Here is a 16,003-nt window from a genome sequence, read left to right on the forward strand (position 1 = left end):
CTTCACATGCACTGCATGGAGAGCGGTGAGTATAAGTAGTGATTACAGTGTAAAATTACAGAAGAAGGTGCCAAGGCTCCCACGAACCATCAATGACAGTATTCAAGCAACCGTGACTGTAATGGCGATATGGAGAACAGTCCTATTGGTGGTGAAAAAAGGCTTATGCCCATCTTTATTTTCCCCAAAACAAAATGTTGGTCACACGTAAGACAGTAAGAAATTGTATGGAGAACGGTGATATTCGTGGTGACCAAACATTTGTGGCCCAATTGCTATCTCCATGATGTAACACATCAGTCAACAATGATAGTATGGGATATTAAAAGGTAACCTATGATCACAGGTGAAGTACTACATGCAACAAAGAGAAAGGAACACCACAAAAGAAGGTAAGTGCGGTAGCGTGACAAGCACCTTGAGTAATTAATCATGTCTGTCTCGTGAAGTCAGTGCATGCACGCCCCATAAAGAATAGAAAACGGAAAAGACTTTATAAGTTAATGCAATTCGCATACCTTAATACTGAACCTACATTCATGTAGGATGTGGTGATAATTCCACAGAATTCAATCACTGTATTGTGAAAGAGAGAATAGAGAGGGGGGGGGGGGCGGGTATTAGTTGAAGGGGAGACACAACCAGGAGACGAAATAAGAGCGAAATAAACATAAACAATCATGTTTTTCCCCCGATATTATGTATCTATTTCATCCTAGATAGTGATCGAATGAAAATTACAGGTCAGACATGGTATTATGTCGACGCATGTATGTGAAATGAACTCTCACCATATAAGTATATTGGTCCAACCCGTCTTAGCCGGGTACTGCCATTTTAACCTGCCAACATGAATCTTTGCCATGCCTAAATTGTAATTTTGTGTCTTTATAAGTCACAACGAAGGTATGCCATGAGTGCCCATAGGGCAGGGTGAATGGTATTTGAAAAGATGTACATGTATATTTAAAAGTTTAAAATAAATCCTCGAGTCCTACCTTTCTCATGAAGTAGTGGTGGCAGGAGACTTTAGCATCAAGTCCCTCAGCAAATACCACAAACTTGAACAAATGAGCAAGGAACAAGAACAATTCAATTAGCTACCCAACTCAATCAGCTTAAAATCCTTAGACCAGGCTCTGACATTCCCCATGAACTCGATTTGTCTCCCCTTTAAAAATATTACAACAATCGACTATACTTTTATGTCCACCCGTGGCAAACCATCTTCTGAAACTCAAAATAACAAACCGAGAAAAGAGTGATCATAATCCCCTAGTCATAACTCTGGACTTAGGTCATCCGACAGCAGATAAAGTCCTGGGGTTAGGCATCTCAACTGAAGCCGAAATAAAGACACCAGTAAGGAGAATTAAATGTCGACCCTTTCACTAGCCACAGGTGGTCAAATGGCTTGGCATTTGAAAGAGCATGCACGAGTACCATCGTGGGGGGCAACGTCTAGCTCAATGGGACACCATGACCAAAGACCTGTTAGATACAATCTTGGGGCGCATGGGTCCTTCGATGCCCACACATCTACTGCAACGCTACTTACAAAAACAGATGTTGAAACAGGACATTAATCTGTCACGGAAGAATCTAAGGAGGACCATCCGTTTATGTAAAATCAACCCAACGAGCAGAAACTTAAATGCAGTAAAAGACTCCCGGAAAGCCCATAAAAAAGCTATCTGGAATCTTAAGTCAATATCTGGAGCAATGGGGTAACCCAGTGTCCCTCAGAACCTGGGCGTGTATGATACAAGTAACAATCTGTTCTGTCGGGTCACCCTAGCTGGGTCAATGGTTTACATAAAATGGTGTGCTAGGGGACCTAATGCATGGACCAAAGACCGTTGACGTTTTGACCCTGACAATCTGCACGAATTAACAATGTTAATATGGGTCTCCTGCAGGACAAACATGATGAACAGCCGTACTCTGAACTCCATCTATCGGACGTGAATTTGAATGCCCGCCCACTGGACTTCTGCACTTGTTATGTGGGGCCTATCTTAGCCCGTTCTGAATTTTAAATTTGGTTGCAGACCTACAAGAAACTTTAAAGGTTATCTGCACCTATGATTACTTGATTAAGGAACCACAAGATATAAATAGGGACAAGTATATTTTGGAACCGGTCCTTTTGGGCTTTTGAAAATGAATTAAAGATGTAGAATCTGACAGACGAATATATCCAGGATCCACAGTACAATTTCTCAGGACTATTTGTTAGGTTGATTTCCGGAATTCTAACCTATGAGATAGACTGATGTCACATTCATAATTAGAAAAACACCTGTCGTACCGTGGTCATGTCCGGCTAACTATTTCGAAGAAACCGGACTTGTTTGTCACACAAAACAATCTTTTTTGGATAGCCTTGAGGAAGTCACTGGATGTGACGAAACACGTGTCGGCTGATCATGTGCATCTTAAACAAGACTGTATAGTTTCGAACATTCTTCATAAATAGTTCCCCCATTTATATGTTCTTTCAGGAAAAGGGGTCTTTATGGTCTTGTCTATACATTTTGGTGCTTTTATAATGTCTGTTTAAATTAAAAAGAACGTCTTTTGCATAAATCCATCTTTGTCTGTTGCCAGTGATGTATTGATTTAATTGGACGAAGTTTGCTTATAAAGGCAATACATGAGAAGGGATATCACTTTAGAGTGCCAGGGAACTTGTATGTTATATTGTATCACATAGTGACTGTTTACAGGATCTGTGTATTAATGTACCTAAGGTAGCAGGGTGCATATGCTACCCCGAGTGGCACCACAATTAATTGCTTTGTTGCCATTTGTGACCAGGGACATTAACCGCATCGCTGCAGCGGTTATTTTTCGGCTACGCGGCTTTTTTCTAAAAGCCGTGTTAGATGACGAGCTCAGCTCGCCATCCGCACACGCCCCCCGTGGCTGATGACGAGCTGAGCTCGTCATCAGCATCGAAGGGGTTAAGGATATTGTTTCTTCTGCCCAGTCTGATTATTCATGTTTTCTGAGGTGCGATCCATTAGACATTACTACCGTCCTTTTTTGTATTTTGCTCTGAATTCCTTGTGGTACGTAAAACTCAACCCCAAAGTCTTGGGGAGAGTGAACCAGGGGTTGGTCCAACTGGTGGTTGGGCTGAGTGACCTGGTAATGGATAGAATGGCTGGCGATTTCCTTGATGCTCAAAGGTCTCAGCCAAGTCGCTGTTAAATAGTTCAAAAGCACTGTTCTTAAAACTGCTGGAATTAGAATTGCAGTGGGGAAAACTTGGACGTATTAATCATGCCAAGTGCAACATCTTGAAGGGTCAGTGCTGCATTGTCACTAGCAGCTGCTGGCTACGGCAGGAAGCCACAGATTTCTGAGTTTTACGTACTATAAGGAATTCAGGAATACCGACTGTCCATCATTTTTGTTTGTCCTGAAGAAGACACATGTTGACATAGTTAATTCATGCAGATTGTCAGGGTTGAAACGTCGACGGTCTTTGGTCCATGCATTAGGTCCCCTACCTCACCATTTTATGTAATTCATTGGCCCAGCTAGAATTACCTCCTTTAATAGATGTATAATTGGACGTATTTGTCAATATTTTTGTGTATAATCATGGTTTACTGTGTTGTAAAATACACAAATCCTGTCACTTTTGTCACTCTACTCACATATGTCACTCTAATCACGCCCACATGCGCTGCCTTTTTATTTGATTTATCGAACAGCTCTTATGTCTTGATAATTCTTGACTTTATTTAAATATTTGCGAATATGAAGTAAAATATTTCTCTTTAGGAATGAGACAAATTTGCTTATTCGCTTTTGTGTTCAAGTTGGTTACTTTTTAAATACGCTGTTTACATTGAATATTAAATACCACAAAGAAATTGTCTGACCCGACAGAACCGATTGTTACTTGTATCATTGGATCTTAAGACAGACCAACAAAGAGAAGGAGTGGCTAAAGATATTCAAGCTGCTCAAGGAAAGATCCCTCGCTTGTTTCTGGAATCATGTTAAGAATTTAAATCACCTTGGTCAACAAGGGAAAACACTATTTCAGAATCAGAATGGGAGAATCATGTAAAGGGCCTATTTTACGCATATAACAATACAAACAAAATGGTGCTCAGCCTGCACCAAACAGAAGAACAACAAGAATTTGCTTCAACTCCCCAAATAGTGAAATTGATCAAGGCTATGAAATGCATGGAGCTCCAGGTCCAAATGGTCTTCCAGCTGGCATCTTTCAATCTGCTCCAGAAGATTAGGCAGCTCTCGTAACATCGCTCTTCAACTCAGCCGCAATCCGGGCAACATCCCCGAAGCTTAGAGAGGTTCGACCCTATGCCTGATATTCAAAAAAGGTGAACCCTTAAAGCCAAGCAACTATCGCCTAGTAGCTTTGATAGACCTGGTGGCAAAAGCATACTTCTGAATCGTATTGAAAAACTTGAAAACCTGGGTATCTGAAAAGGAGCTACTCCCTTTTTTTCAAACAGACTTTCGTGGAGGAGCAGCCACTAACAAAAGCATCATTCCACTATCCGCCATTAGCCACCAAGCTACACAGTACAACTGCAACTCTTCTGCTGCTTTATTGATTTTACTGCAGCATTTGACAGGATTGACAGATAGATCCTGTGGAAGAAACTAGCAAGCTGGGGCATCCCATCTCCTCTTTAAAAGCTATGATTTCTCTGCACTCTGAAACCTGGGTCCGAGTGAAAACAGGCCCGACATCACTCTCAGCCTAAATACCCACCACGGGGGGTCTGAAATAAGGTTGTGTGTTTGCGCCATTACTTTTTAACTTATACACAGCAGACCTGGTGAAAGCCCTAGCCAGCAGTTGCCTTGTCCCCCCTCCCCTAGGCCACAGGTCCCTCCAAATCCTATAATATGCAGAGAACATAGTTGTCAGGGACCTCACCAAAGTGGGGCTCCAAGGAGCATTGACCAGCCTACATGAATGCAGCGTAATTAATTTCCTTACCATCAACCCAGATAAACCAGAAATACTTGTATTCAGCCGTCCCACGACTATTACTTCAGCCCTCAAATATAAGTACCTGGGGGTGTGGTTCACAGAATCTGCTCAACCATCCACTCACAAAAATGCCCTAATAAAGAAATCTATTGCAATCCTCTACGGATTAAAACCAGGCTCAATAACAACCTAAAAAGCCCCTCTACAGAAGGATTAAAGAAAGTGATTCAAGCATTCCTCCTTTCAGCACAGACATATGGACATCAAGCTTTCCCTGGAGCCTGCTCGGAAATGCTTGAGCAGTCGCAGTGCGTGGGCTATAAGAAAATCGTCCAACTATGGAAATACCTCCTCAGAGCAAGACTCAGACTGGAACTGGGGCTGGTGAAACAAGCCCTTATCATCAAGGCTGATTTTCTCAAATGTTACCTTTGTACACTAAAATCACTGGAGAACTCTCTCAAAGTCTGCCTTAGAGATATTTTCGAAAAGCCGGGTTCTCTGTGGAACAATCAACTGAAGAGAGCTTCAGCAACCACTGAGATAAATCATTCAGTGATTGCAATGACTTCTGTCTCCTACACAACATGAAAAAATGAACATTAACAAACAAGTGCAATTGCCCTCAGTCCAGCAAGAACAAGCTTCCTTAAAATTGAGCTTGGGCTAACCAAGAAAATGGAGGCGCCTGCAGATTATGTAATTATAATCATAAATTATGGCTGCATCTTCTGTGTGGTTGTCCTGCCGTGGTCCATGAAAGGAGAACTTTACTCAGGCAAATTTTTCTGAAACAAGAAGCACACATTTACTTAGAGGACTCAGCTGTATCTTTTTCACAAACTGAGGCCTCCATCCTGACTCACTGCAGGAGATTTGTAAAAACACTCAGGGATACATTTCACCCTTGCCCCAAACTTTCTCAATGGCCCTGCAAAGTCCAGAAACTGATATCGGACTACTGCACAAAGAAACTGAGAGACAAACAATCTCCCCCACAGCTTTCAACTTCTCAGGTTATCGGAAAAGAAGAAGGTAATATCTTGGCGGCATGTCTTACTGGTCGAGTACCGCACTGTCAGAGGCAAACCAGACACAGGAATTAAGAGCAAATGTACCAGATGTACAACCATCATTGAGTTAAGAATATTCATAATAGGAAACCTTAATACACCTCACACATCTCCAAACTCAAAGATTACAACACGGCACTAGCACTCTACCCTACTTCTCTGCATCTTAAGAAAGATTACATACTGTAGAATCCATCTTTCTGAAATGTCACAGTCCTTAGAAAGCTTTTATCTTTTTGTAATAGTTTTAAATACCTGATGTAAACAAACTAAATTGAACTGTAATTTACTGGGACTGCATAGATAGTTAAAGTTCCCACCGGATAACTATCGAAAGATTAACACTCACATGCTCTAGACTTTAGGATTGCACAAAGCACATGCACTTTAAAGGAGCTGAGGATTTTGAGCAAATTACCCGCTGCTAAGGGGATAGGGTTAAGTAGGGAGAGTTGACGGGATACAACATGGCAAAATGTTTGCAGGTGAAATATTTGTCAACAACGTTCTTCCCTCTATACTTAAGTCATGTTGCAACCTCATCTACAAACGAACTTCAATAGTAGGATAAATTGTACATCTTTAACAAAATCCTCGAGCGGATGACAGAATAACTGGTTTTTAGTTGTAATTATGTATTTGAACATTTGACTCCGTTCAGTTTTTAAGGTTTTACTGTTATGCAATGGTTTTCATTAACTAAGCAAAGAAACGTGGCTAGTATATTTAATGTTTTACATGTTGTGGCAGTGAAAAACCTCGAAAGTCATTTTACACTGCAGAAGACTGGCCCTCCCATAGGTTAACCTTGGTTTACACTATAACCTTTAATACATGCTAAATTCAATTAGGGAGTGGGTATCAAAATGGTTAAAAGACTCATTTTTATTTAAAACACAACTTAATGGTCAAGTCATATTTTATATTATTATTCCGGAAATCAAACGTTTAAAAAGCTGTCATTTTCCTCACTAAAACTAAATTGCTTTCCATCTGTCACCAGACTCCTGATGGCTCCCCTGTTTGATATGTGTAATGCTCCCAAACAGTGGACAAAGGGCCCTGGGAGTAGACAGGGTGACTCCTCCCTTGATGAGATAGCCTGGGAGGCTGTGCCAAGCCCTTTCCTGAGGTTCAAAGGTTGCCTGCTATGTCACTGGCATATGAATCTCACATGTAAGCCTGCCTATCCTTTGTCTCTAGTCAGGCTGGTACTAAACCAAGTGAGTGTAGATGAACTGACCAGAACTGATTTATTGGGTAAACAAAGGCTTGAGCTACACCCATAGGCAGACATTAGGCATTAAAATTGTCCCCACAGAGCTCTTCGTAGAGCAGTCCTGGAACTATGGAGACCAGAAAAGGGAGGGCCTGCTCTATGAAACCTGAAGGAAGGCTGAACCTGCCAGCCCTGATCCCAGGAGCCCAGAAGTTATATCAAGAGTGAGTTGGCTGCCCTCGTTTTTGAGCTATAGAGTCATAACAAGCTTCCAGAGGCCTCTCCTCCTGCAACTGCCCAATAGACCAGTCCCAACTGGACCTACTTTGGTCACTGGTGCTGGTATCTGCTTGAGTGAGTGCTAACTCCCAAACTGTAGGCATTTGGCACCAGGCCCTTGGCTGGTGTTAAAGTGTACTCCTCCTGTCCCCAAATTTCAAGAGCTGCTGGGATTTAGAAAGCTTTTGGCAACTTTCTGCCAGGGTTGCCACTGAAGCTGCAGCTGTCAATGTCAAATTGTCAGTCAGACTTGGCTTGCTGGTATTCCCCATTGAAGTAGATCTGGCTTCCAGAAATTGTTCTAAGCCCACACATAGAAGGTTTCAATGAGATGAAGGCTAACTAGGCATGGACTTTGGGTTTGTCTACACGGAACTTCCCAGTCTTTGTCAACTGCATCGGGACCACACACTTCAGACACCTGCTGTCATCCAACTCCGCTTTGGATACAGCTAGTAACTTGCCCCACTCACAGCTCATCAATGACCATTTTTTCTCCCTGAAAGTTTCTAAGACAGGCAGTAATCTGTCAACGTAGTGAACCTGGTCCCTTTATCTGACCCACGCCCATTGTGGTTAGTCTTAACTTTGACCTGTTCTAGGGTGACCAGACATTCGCAGTTGTCACTTTGTACCTTTCAATGCTATTTTTAATTAAAACTTTAAAAATTAATATTTCTAGTTCTACTTTTTTCGTATTGTGATTTCCCTTTTTTAATGTTTGAGTGCTGGTTAAATACCTCATGCAATAAAACAACAATGGTTAAGTGGGTGTCTTTTTATCTGAGTGTTAACCAAACAAAATCCATTCTCTACGTTATCTAACAATATTGTTCAATTTAATCTTAAACAACTATATGTCTGTCATCAAAATAAAGTGAAGTGCAGAAGACACAGTGCTCAAAAGGTGCACTGAGGTGCGTTCTTTGCAATGAACCGTTTATACAAAGAGACGTCTTAGGCTTTTTATTAGGATAAAACAGTCCAAGATACAATCATTGGTTACCGTACACAATGTGTTGAACAATCCGACAATCCCAATAAAATAGTTGATGTGTCAACCTTCGTATCGTTTCATTGGGGTCTCTTCAGGGCAAACATGCCGTCTGACATTTTGTCTAGCAAAGCAAAGAATATATATAGAGAGAGGTTGGTATCATCATCTTTATATCAGACAATAGCGTACCAATAAAACTCACTAAGCAATACATAGCATACCTCCGAGCAGCTTGCGCTTGCTCTCTGGTGGGGTTATGTCAAAGGTTGACATCTGCACCTATGCTGTGGAATATAAAGTAGGATGTGTAAGGGACGTTTCACTGCTTCCATAATGCCACATCCATGTTCATGCACCCTAAAAGAATGGAGACTCTATTGTCTACCCACAGATACATTGGTCCAAAATGGGTGCTACTCCTCTCCTTTTAACCTCACCCCATCTGGGGGTGCGCATCTTATATTGTATATACAAGCTAATTCCCTTTGAGGGCCATACTAATGTACCACACCACACAGGTAAATCATGACTTTGTCTGATATACCCATCATCATGGGAACAGTGTATGTAATAAATAAATAAATTAATTAATCTGAATTTAAATAATATCCGTACTCCATATCTAGGCTGCATTGTCTACCACTGTAAATGCTCATATGCACCCGGACCCCATTACACCCGACAAGTAGTATGAACGTATTCCACCCTCTTCATGAGCTCCACTAGAAAGTGAGAGCATAGAATTATAATGTGTAAGAAATTGCACTATGAATACACTCCATGGGTCGCCTACTCTTATCTCAGCAGAGAACATACGCACACTGCTTGGACTTATGTTACATATTACTTAACAAGTTCTATTACTACATTATTGTCTAATATGAAGTCAATGTACCAACCTCTCTCTAAATATATTCTTTGTATTGTTAGATGAAATGTCCTAAAGTGACCCCTATGAAACAATATAAGGGTCAAAACAACAAATGTTTTATTGGGATTGTGCGATTGTTCAAAGCACATTGTGTAAAGTAACTGATTATTGAATATTGGAACTTTTTATTCCACTGAAAAGCCTTAGATTCTCTTTAGGTGTATCTTCATCATTGTAAATAATGCACTTCACTGCACATTTTGAGCACTGTGCTGTGTGCACTTCACTTGATTTTGATGACATACGACTGGTTGTTTACGACTAAACTGAGCAATATTGTTGGATAATGTAAAGAATGGATTTGGTTTGATTGACACACAGATAATTAGAGACCCACTGACCCATTGTTGTTTTTTTGCATGGAGTACCCCGGTTCTGATTGGCAAAAAGTGGTTGGTCCTGTATATTTTCACATGCTTCAATAGTTTAAACATTGCCTCTAAGTTAATCCTGTGCCAAGCTACCAGAGGGTTCAGTTCAGAATTATTTAGTGAGCTTTGTGGTTCACACTGGCAAGGATTCTGCTTCATATTTGAAGTGGGCTTTCACCCCCTTCAACTAATATAGCACATTTTACTGTTCTTGTTTCATTTCAGCACCTAGCATGGGGCCCGGTGTACTATTTACTGGTTGCAATTTGGGACCACTATTTTCCTCAACAGTAAAGATGCGTAAGAAATGACCTACGTATTATTAGTTTGGCTCTTAAATTTTTTTTATTGTTTGTTGTAGGACAGAATACAACCTACCTAATGGATATCAGTGAGGTAGGTTGCAAATTGCAATTCATTACAATTTGTGGTCATCACAGGGATGATGGCCTACTGCAGTCAGCAGACCGGCAGGCCTATGAACATACGTTTGGTTTTGTTTGTTTGAGAGGAGGCAATGGTGCTGTAAAACATTATTTTTACATTTACTAAGAGGAAGAGCCTCCCAAGGGATTCTTTTGTGAATGAGTTACCACCACCTTTGAGATACCAGTAAAATATCAATATTTTGTGAATGGATTTAATTAGTAAAACACTGATACATTAGTTACCAATTCAGTATTTAGAAGGGACACCAATAACCCACCCATTGCAGATAACTAATCAGTATCCTTTCAGAATCCGATTTTAGAAGTCATAAAACATTTTTGACTCCTAAACCAGATTAGTAAATAAATAAAATTGTTTTTTTCAGTAGCTGGAACGTCTGCGAGCTTTCGAATATTTGGTAGATCTGGCCCTATAATATCACTTTACCCATTGTTTTTTTTCAGTGATTATGTATGTACATAAATCTAGCGAGTGCAAATTTCCAGCATCACCTTACAAAAAAACATTGATGCCGATTAAGATGGCGGACGGAAAGCGCCCGGACCGCCAGTTTCGCGGGAAATGACCGTCAGAGCGCACCGTGGGGAAACCGGTGGTGCTATTAGGATTCCCCTCCAGCAAAACCCGACCGCGGCGGACGGATGTCTCCAAAGAACGCCGACCGCGGACGGAACCATAGAAAATCGACCGCCGCGGACGGAGTGGCCGCCAATGTAGCGAAGTAGAGTAGAGTAGTAGTCAATGTGCCCAGTTTCCCTTCCTAATATGGTGGACGGAAGGCCCGCTGCTGGCAGACGATGAGGTGCATTTTCCGCCGCCTTCAGCCCAGCGGTCATGCATCCGTCCGCCATCCTAATCAGCCCCAATGTTAGACTGTAGTGATATTACCCCTATACTGCCAAATCAAATATTCCCCTTTCTTTGTTTGTGCAATAATGACCTCTCTACCTTTGTGCCTATGTGTCTATGTGGGAACACTGAAATGGTTTTAGTTATAGGAAATGATAAACGATTTGCTTTTTCATTTTTTGCTGACTGGAGTACAACATTCACTGCAGTGACACTCATAGAATAGTGCGAACATATTGCCATCCCTCATCCTCTCCCTAAAAAAGGGCTTGACTCACTTTTGCATGTTACCTTTACTCCTGAAGCTGATATCACAAGGTCACCATCATTTTGTTTATGACAAGAGTTACATTATGTGACAAGGTCAGGCCACTTCCTTGTTGTTCAGTGCGACTGGTCAACTGGATCGAAGATCTGCCAGCTTGTTCACTGCGCCCTATGGCCATATGACTGCACCTCTGCCTGAACACTCATGGATCCGCAGCCCAGTTTCCTCCTGGGGCCCAGGCACCACTCAGGAGCCAGAGGGGTAGCAGCAGTAGTTCTACAGCCTGTCTGGAGTGGATCTGCAGAGAAGCTCCCAGCACAGGGACAACAGGCACAGCACAACAGTACACCGCATGTGGACATGCATATATCTCCTTGCTAGTGACTCTTCCACAACTTGGCTGGACGTATAGAGGCTATACCAAAGTGAGCACCGAGGTGAGTAATCGGGGAGGTGGGACAGTTCAGTACAGAAATAGAGCTTTGTGAGAGCTGGACTTCACAGAGAACTAGGGCTCGCCCTATGAAAGGAGAGTTTTCATTAGGAGGTTACAGTGGCTCTGACTGGCCTTGTGCCAGCGTGGCTTGTGGTACACTGACCCAACCCCAGACACTCACTTCAATATTTCTGAGCTCATTACAGCGCCAGCGCCAGCTCCTGCTCATCTTTTTTTTTATTAAAAAAAGGTGTAATAATTGATAGTCCTGGCAGCATTGGCTTGGGTCTCCCTTCCATTTTTTGCTGTTGCCTCCTGTGTTTTTGCTATGTTTTTACTGGTCGAGATGCTTTGGGCACTTTGCCACTGCTATTTAGTGCCAAAGTGCAAATGCTCCCTATTGGAAATTGATGTAATGGATTAGTGACTCCATGATTGGCTATTTGATTTACTTGTCAGACCCTAGTATAGTGCACCATGTGTGGCCAGGGCCAGTAAATCAAATGCTGCTGGTGGGCTTGCAGCACTGATTGTTGCCACCCACAGAAACAGCTTGTAAAATATGGCTCAGGCCTGCCAATACAGAGCATGTGTTCAGTCTGGGACTGCGATGGCGGCTCAGCAAGTACCCTCACTTTCCAATCCCTAAACCTTTCCCTTTTCTACATGTTAGTCACCACTAAGGTAGGCCTACGGTACCCCCATGGACAGGGTGCATTGTATGTGAAAGGTAGGACATGTAGATTGAGTGGGCACTCGCACAGCGTAGGTAAACCAAATTGGTATGGTTGTGATGGATTGTAGCGTGCAATCGGGTAAACACTGTCTGACCAAACAGTGAGAGCACGGTAGCTAAGAAATCCGAAGGTCCCCCTACTCGGAGGGGAACAAACCGATGCACAGCATCTAGACCGTGGTCCTATTCAATAGACATTATTAATCAAAAGTCTGATTGTGAAGATTTCCAAGTGTTTTATTCTTCACGTAGTGAATATTCTTTAGTATTTTTGTTCATCAAGATGTTATACACCAAAAGCATGTTACTGGATGATCCATAATTCAGTCATTATGATCCTCAACAAAAAAATTCCCGATGCATTTCGGGCAGACGCCCTTTCTCAAGGGAAATGCTCTACAAAAAGAAACAAATGTGTCCGAAATCAATACTCTGCAGGCAATTAAATACTCGACCGAATATGAGCATGCATTAACCGAATTTAAAGTGACTAGATAGCAAGTGACGATAGTTAAAGTAAATTGAAACGTGACAAAAAATTCACCAGGGAATACAATGTAAGATGAAGGTAACCAAAGTGGTGCGCGCGAGCGAAAAACAGAAAAAACGGCAGGCAGTTACACAGAGCGACTAGAGCATTGCCAAACCCTGAAACGGGTATGAACTAACATCAACATGCTCGATTACGCTAAGCGGACTTACATTGAGGAAGTTAGTAAGGTGCCTCGCGGCGTGACAGCGGTGTGATGATACCGGTGATGGTGGTTCTAACGTGTGTATAACTGATGTGCAAGACACAAAGGAAGGACTCGAAACGTGGAATTGGTAAACAGCGAAAAAGGACCCCAAAGAAGGGAAATAGGTCGCCATGTTGGAAAGGGTAAAGGAACAAATAATAACAAAGATATGTACAATAATGAATATAGTGCAATTGACAATGATAAGCATAGAGTTATAGATGGGTTATAAATAGCACCGGAATTCAATTCGGTCGTTCAGCCTGTTGGGCACCATCGTGGAAAGGAAACGGATCCAGAAGTTCTCACGTTTGAGTAAAGTGTTCTTGTTGTTGTAAGTTACTGGTACTTGTTCCAAAATCAAAAATTTAAGTTGGGCAACTGTATGTCTGGATTCAGCAAAGTGGGAAGCAACTGTGGATTTGAGATTGTTGGTACGTATATTGCTTTTGTGTTCTAAAATCCGTGTGCGGATTTTTCGTTCTGTATGACCCACATAGCATTTTCCGCATGGACACTTCAATAGATATATGACATTATTCGAGTTGCAGGTGGCGTTCACTTTCAATTTGATGGGATGCCCTTTCATGGGGTGACAGATAACATTACCAGAGATGCAATTGTTGCAATTCGAACAGTTATAGCAAGGTCTCAGTCCTTTGTAAACCCTGTGTGTGTCATCAAGGTTTGGTTTGGATAGGATTTCCTTCAAATTTCTGCCTCTTGTGAATGCGAAAATGGGTGGTTGATTAAACAAACCTTTGAAGTCAGGTTCAAGGGTGAGAATGGACCAATGTTTACGGATGATGGCTTGAAAGCGGTTAGACGTTTTGGAGTATTTGGATACAACCACTAAACGTTCTGATTGTACTTTATGCTTGGGTTGCAACAAGGCGAGCCTGCTTTTCTTGTCGGTTCTTGCCATGGCAAGGTCCAGTATGGGTGTGGGGTATCCTCGTGCTTTGAGTCTGTCCAGTGTGTGTTTCATCTGTATTTTGCATTCATTCTCATCAGAGACTATGCGTTTGATCCGTAACAGTTGTGCGTAGGGTAAATTATTCTTGAGGCCAGAACGGTGAAAACTGCTGTAGTGAAGGGTTGAGTTTCTGTCTGTGGGTTTTCGATATACAGTGGTGGACCAATTTCCTTGACTCCTGTGAATTTCCACGTCTAGATAATGTATGAGATTTTCGTTGTGTTCCCATGTAAATCGGATTCTTTGATTGAAATGATTCCATGTTTCCAAGAAGGCATTCAAAGTGTCTGTGTTACCCTCCCATAGGAGGAAAATGTCATCTATGAAGCGTAGGTAAAGACGTCCATGTTTTTGCCAACTGCTCTGATTCATGATGTAAGATTCCTCAAATTGCTTCATATAAATGTTGGCGTAGCAGGGAGCTGCCGAATTTCCCATGGCAGTGCCATTGAGTTGGAGCATCCATTTGTCTTTGATGGAGAAGTAACTGTGGTACAGTGTAAAAATAGTCAATTGCATTAGGAATAGTTTGAAATCCGCATCTAAATCGGATGAGGATAAAACGTGTTCAATGGATTCAATACCTCCATCGTGTGGAATGGAGGTATACAGTGAACAGACGTCCACCGTGCACATGATGAGTTGAGTGTTTTTGTACTTATTCATGATAGGTTCAATCTTGAGCAAAAAGTCGGTTGTGTCTTTGACATGTGATCTGGTAGCTAAGACAAATGGTTGCAAATATTTATCCAAGAATTTGCCGATGTTTTCATGCAGGCTCCCTCTTGTCAACACGATGGGCCGAAAGGGGGGATGAGTGGGGTGCTTGTGCATCTTAGGCAACATGTAGAGAACCGGAGGTCTAGGGTTAGATGGTGTTAAAAATCTGCGGGTCTTGTCATCAATTGTACCTTGGTCAAATGCAGTCTTGATGATGAGAGTAAGTTCTTGTGAATACTCCTTGGTTGGGTCTCCTGGTAGAAAATCATAGGTGTTTCTGTCATTAATATGAACATCAACTTGTTGATCATAAAAGGTGGTGTCCATAACGACTAGGGCACCACCTTTGTCAGCATTCTGACAGGTGATGGTCGGGTCATCAGCCAATTTCTGGAGGATATTTCTTTCCTTCCGGGTTAAGTTCCCACGTTTTATATTGGATTGAAAGGGCAAGTTCAAGATTTCCTGCTTGATCAGATTTTCAAAAGCGTCAATGATCTTGTGACTCTGTGGTGGCATAAATGTGCTGTGAGGTCTCAATCCTCTAAGCATGTCTTCATCCTGTGTGGTAACAGGATTGATGTTGGTGAAAAAATGTCTCAAACGTATGTTGCGGGTCAATTTAAAAGCACTGACTTCCAGTTCCAAAGAGTTGATCGTAGTGGTTGGAACAAAGGATTGACCCTTTTGTAACGTGTTGATTTCATCTCTGGTAAGTGCGGTGGAAGATATGTTGATAACCAGATTATCTTGAGTGTTTACCGTCTGCCCTTGGTTTTCTTTTTGGTTTGTGGAGGTGACTTTCCTATTTCCTCTGCGGGTTTTTCCCCCCCTGGATCTTTCTGTTGGTCTGGATCCGACTCTAAAAAATGTACCGAGGAGTCTGTGGATGTACTCGGTGTTTGTGACCCAACATCTGGTGTAGTGCGAGTTGGTCTGGATCTGCTGTAGGTAGGACATGCCCTGATGTG

At 42.0% G+C, this 16,003-nt stretch overlaps 1 protein-coding gene across 1 annotated transcript in view; it reads left to right on the forward strand.

The window, feature by feature from the left end:
* The window catches only part of F9 (coagulation factor IX), a 331,867-nt gene that overhangs the window by 258,950 nt on the left and 56,914 nt on the right, over nucleotides 1–16,003 (forward strand). The window lies entirely within an intron of this gene.

The sequence above is a fragment of the Lissotriton vulgaris genome, unplaced genomic scaffold (genome assembly GCF_964263255.1).
Source record: "Lissotriton vulgaris unplaced genomic scaffold, aLisVul1.2 SCAFFOLD_1480, whole genome shotgun sequence".
Taxonomy (NCBI): Eukaryota; Metazoa; Chordata; class Amphibia; order Caudata; family Salamandridae; genus Lissotriton; species Lissotriton vulgaris.